Below are 5,794 nucleotides of genomic sequence, written 5' to 3'. Positions count from 1 at the left end.
GAAAAAGGGAATAAGCCTAAAGTAGCATTAAAATTAAAAATAAGCCTCTCACCTGCTGAAAGGTGTTCTTCATATTTCTTCGTTGCAAAATTATGCAGTTGGCAGCCAGACATGAGTATATACGTGAGTATATGTACAAAAAACATCTTAGAGTATATCTTTTCTGTCTGTAATTGCAGCTTGGTGATGAACAAAATAGAAAATTGCAGAAAACTTCACAAAGATGGCTTCTTTCCATTCTCCCTCTGATTAGGACTGACCTTGAGCCTGACGTTACTGACAAAAAATTTAGTTGGGAACTTTCTATGAGGACAAACATTTCTGTCACAGACTTTGTTGGTGTGATAGAATGATGTTTATAGAAGGCAGGGGCATTTCCATGTAACCAATCTTAAAAACATTCATTAGTAAATATTGATCCAAACCAAGCTCTCAGATATATACATACAAGAACATGAGACTCTGTTCTGCAAAAGTACAAAGTTTTGTGTTTCATTTATTCAAAGTTACAACGAGGAATCAATCCTGATTCAGATTTGCTAATAGCTTTGTTTTTATCATGACTTAAAGGTAGATAGGATTAGAAACATCTCCTAGTTCATCCTTCATTCTTAAGATGTCTTTGTAATGTGAATTTATTTTGGAATAATGATGGGCTAGTGCTGCTTGTCAGTATTATAATACCATCAGGCACTGACTTTTTTTAATAAGCAGAGTTTCAGACAGTTAGAGCAGCAGTAAGTTTGGGGTTTTTTTCATCTGATAAATCCTTTGCTATCCAGCTAACCTAATTTTGTTGGGAATCTGAAGATTTTGCTCTTACGTCAGAGCTGTAACACAAGAAAATGCTAGCACCTCCTACGCCACCAATTGTGACTCGTGTTGCTGCACTCAGTACTTGGCCCCTGTGGCATCTATGGCATGTCCCTGCTAATCGAGGAGGAAGCAAGAAGGATCTGCTCTCCGTGTACCTTCCCTCCCATCAGAATAACAAGCTTATGAAAGGATTTAAAGAGAGGAAAAGAGAAATAGCAGACACGGTGTGACCAGGTAGGGACAGTGAAGTATGTTGTTTACTATGCCAGTATTGATGCTTAGTAAGTCTTACACCATATGTAACTGCACTTCTACATAGTAAATGCTACTGTGGCATAGGCATGTTGTGAGTTACTACTTTAAGAGTTCAGTGTAGATACTTCTGTGTCAGTTTGCAGGAAGATTTGAAGATAAATCATCAATATGTTCTTCTGTGACTGTTGAAGAGAGGAACCTCTTCTGCCATTGTAGGATGTAGCTCTTGGTCTACTTTGGGAAGAGTAGGATGCAGCGTGTGTCCTTTTACAAATTTTGCCAAATATCTGAACAGTCTAGGAACAACACCAGTTGTGAGAAAGCATTTCTTTGTTGGGTGAGAAATGGTTCTTACTAAACAATGTTTGGCATTCTGTCTACTATTAAACATCTTAATTTTATATATCATGAGAAGAGAGAATCACATTTTTCTACAGGCCATTTGAAAATAATAAAGTGCTGATTATACATTTTAGATTTGCCACTCATAATCCAAGTATTTTGAACAAAACATGAAGGTGCCATAAAATAGTCAATGTCACAATTTTATTTTTTGGTAGGCTGCATCAGCAGAAGTCTTGATTATAGCTACAGTGCTGAATACATTCTTGTGCTGATGTGCAGAGCTTGGTCTTCCAGCTCACCAACATTTTCATTTTGAAGTTTGTGACATGAGAAAGCAAGTGGAAAGAGCTGGCATCTTGCTAAAAATGATACCTATCTTAAAGTTGCTAACTACACACCTGAGCTCTGCCAAACAAGAGCCCTACAGAGGTGCAGTAGACCTGCACAGTGCCATAGGATATCAGAGGCTTGGCAGAGCTTTTCATTATTTGAGAAATAAGTATGCGTTTTCCTGGCAGAGAAGTATTTATTTTCTTTGTTTTAAAGAAATAGTTCTACTATTAATGAACACAAAGAAAAGTACATAAATAGTATACATAAAATGATGGGTTTGATCCTTATGTAAATTAAAATGTAAGCTTTTTGTTCAACCTTTCTGACAGAAAGAACATACTATCCTTTTAGTGCATGCAGCCACTTTTTAGGCTTTTAGTAAGGATGTTCAGTAATGCAGTTTAGCATTGAATTGCACAGGCTTTCTGTAAGCATAACAGTCATTCAGAGAAAGAAAACGTGGTTTTTAGCTGTTGTGCAATGACCTCAGTCTCTACTTAGTTTTTGTTTCTTGCTTGTGAGTTTGGCGTAGTAGAACTTCCACCATGGCATTATTTTCATAAATTTCTCGAATACCGGCAGTCAGAATGTTAGCTGTATTGCACATGTTAAATTTTCAATACAACAAAGCAAAAATATTTCAGTATGTTCCTTTTTGAGAACTTTGACTTTCTTCCATGTCCATCTTCAAGTTCCTGTAGCTCATTCTGTTACAAACTCATGCTTTTTTGCGTACTGCTTTTGTTAGAGTAAGGATGTCATCATATTCAAAATGCGCTGGCATATCAGAATGACTCTTAACTCTGCCATTCACACATACAGTTTGTACTGTTATTTTAAGATTCTGTAGTAAATCTGAGCTAAAGTAGGCAGTGTGGTGTGTAACTTCAGAAGGGAGAGTTAGCTATTTTGACAGAAACTATGCTCTATGGCAATGGCTAAATATCACTCCATTCATAGTTACAGAAACTACTGTTTAGTTCCTTGTTATTCTGGAGAACACACTTAAGCATCCTAAAAAGAGGATTATATAAATTATTCCAGTTATCTGATGGGGGAGGAGAGCAAGAGAAAAAATATCTTTAAAATTGCAGACTATATAATCCATAAAGGCAACGTAGAGGGAAAAGTATCTTAAGCTTTTACTGCCACACCTAACGTGTTATGTTTGTTGAGTGAACATACGGACGCATACACCTTTGTATTACCGTAACCCTGATAAAAAAAGCTTAATAGTGTGACTTTCACTTTTTTTTTTTAAATTGTGCGATTTTTTGGTGAAATGCCTCACCTGCTAGACGCTTACACCAGAAGTTCCTTTTGAAACTATTGTCTAGGTATTGGGGCAAAGAAGAAGGAACTCAAGTGAGCATGGAATTTCGGCATTGTCGCCTTGAAGTGTCATTTCAGTGTTGGTCTGTGGATTTAAATTGCAGTGAAAAACCCTAAAGTTAAGAGAACTTTTGTACAAGGACAGGTGCTTCCATCTGTTAATTCATTGTCTAATTGTTTGACGAGATTGGTTGTGTTTTAAACAGATGTTATTAGCCTTCACTTAACAGAAAGCGTACATGTTAGTTTCTTTGTGTTGTACTTGCCATATAAATTAGACAAATTTTTTCAAGAATTTTCTAGATAAAAGATTCCCAATTACTCTAACGGAGCCTTAGCCTAAATTTTATGAATGCAAAAATATTTAGACAGAACTTTGAATATCTTAGACAGAAATGTGAATGAGCATTAAATATTGTGCTTGTGTTCCTGGAAAACTAAGTACTGGGGTGAGTGTGTAGTAAATTTGAAGTAAAAAAACCTATTTGTGTTGGAACAATCAATAACTGCCAATAGGATGATATTTGGATACTTAAGCACAAACCAGTTTTGTCTAAACACCACTTGTGTAGTTCTTTAGTGTAGTTTTGCAAGTACTCACTTAAAACTTAACTTGTTTGTGAGTTTTATATTTTTCTTGTAGATCTAATAAGCATGCCTCTTTTACAAATGTTTATTCTCCATTTTTAGCAGATTACATTTGGCAGCAGTAGGAGGACAAATTATTTCAGAATGAGTTGGAAAATAATATAATTACATGCATGTTTTAACGAATTTTTAGCACTTGCTTTGACCTTCAGGTTGGGAGTCAATATGAGTTATTTCCTAATATATTTTTTGACATTATACTCCTAAAAATTAGGTTTAGACTGGGAGAGTAAGAATTACAGTACTTAATGGAAACCTTGGATAGTACGTATTTTTTCTCTTTCAGCTTTTTAAGGACCTCTTCATTAAAGTTTCATAGATTGATTTTACTTTTCTACGATGGGATTTGAAGCATTAGGTACTGTTTTGGTGTAGGCTTCTACATATTTATCAGCTCTTGCATAACCACAGTTTAAATAAACTTCTGCTTACATTTTACTTTCAGAAAGGTAGCTAAACAATAGCATATCAGCATTTGTTTTTTTGGTTCCAGAAAACGTAATCATGCATGAATTTTATAACACTGAGGAGGAAGAAAGAAAATAAAAGTGTTGTAGAAAGGCTATATTCTGCAGCATATTACACAAAGGCAGTTATAATTTCTTCAGAATATTCCACTTATTTATCCACGTTTGCCCACATAAATTGATTATTATAGTAGTAACCGTAGGGCAAAGTTTAACAACCTGCTGGCAGTATGATGGCCTCATTTTTTTATAGTATGCCCGGATGATGTGGTGATTACACTGCAGCCAGAGATAAAAGTAATGCTTTCGTTTCAGTGTTAAGTCTGTTGAGATAAACTGGGAGAGCTTTTGTCTTAGGCTTTCTACAAACCCAGGGGGACAACAGTGTGGGGTTTGTGTTCTCCTCCTGCATGTTTTTTTCCCCTAGAACCATGGTATCAGGTAGTGTATTTTAAATAAAAGCATATTAGGCAAGGGGAAATTCAACAGTTCCTTCCATAACACATGTAGTTGCATTAAAACTTATGTTGTAGTTTATTGTAATATTACCCAAGGATTTCTTCATTAAGTGGTTCATAATTTTGTGGTCCTCTCTGCAAAGACGTGAAAACCAGTATCTGAGTCAGAGAATGTAGGAGTGATGGAGCAAATAGAAAGTACAGAAGTAAATACAAAATCTTGTCTGTAGTTGTTGTTTTCACAGTAAAAGAGAGTTTAGGATCTTGTACTGTTCATCCTGGATGAGGTTTCAGGGACACCCTATAGTGGACTTCCAGTGCTTAAAGGGGGCTACAGGAAAGGAAGTGGACGTACTCTTGATCAGGAGTGTAGTGATAGGACAAGGGTTAACTGTTTAAAATGAAAGAGGGTAGGTGTAGATTTGATATTAGGAAGAAATTCTTTTCTGTGAGGGTGGAGAGGCACTGGAACAGGCTGTCCAGAGAGCTTGTGGCAGCCCCTCCCTGGCAGTGTTCAGGGCCAGACTGGACGGGGCTTTGAGCAACCTGGTCTGGTGGGAGGTGCCCCTGCCCATGGCACAGGGGCTTTAACTAAATGAGCTTTAAGATGTCTTCAAACCCAAACCATTCTGTCATCTGTGCATCTGCTATGCCTATGTCTGTTGAGGCTGAATACACATTTACCAATGGTCTCCAAAAACTTAGGCAATCATCTCAGCATGCCCATCCTTTCAGCACATTGAATTACTCTTACAAAGTGCAAGAGTTGTTGATAACCAGAACTCAGAGCTGCTTTTTTTTTTTCCCCTCTTCTCCCCAGGTGTAGTAAATTTAATGCAGGAAGGACAACATTGTCTATAGTCACGTTGACACAGGCTGTGCAAATGTTATGGTCTGTCAGGATTTCCTTTTTCAGCTACATAGGACATTTCTCACTCTACAACAACACTGCCTCTAGCATGTTAGAATTTTATTTCTGCTTTATTATATTAAACTTATATTGCCACGTACTATTCCATAGATTTTTTTTACATCATCCACAAGCTGCTCCTTCCCTCTCTCCTCATCCCAGAAAAAGAAGCTGTCGCACCATCTCCTGCTCCTGTGTTGTAACAGACTCATCGATGGCATTTTCCAGAG

The sequence above is a fragment of the Apaloderma vittatum genome, unplaced genomic scaffold, assembly GCF_000703405.1.
Source record: "Apaloderma vittatum isolate BGI_N311 unplaced genomic scaffold, ASM70340v1 scaffold9318, whole genome shotgun sequence".
Taxonomy (NCBI): Eukaryota; Metazoa; Chordata; class Aves; order Trogoniformes; family Trogonidae; genus Apaloderma; species Apaloderma vittatum.
This window is presented reverse-complemented; position numbering follows the sequence as displayed.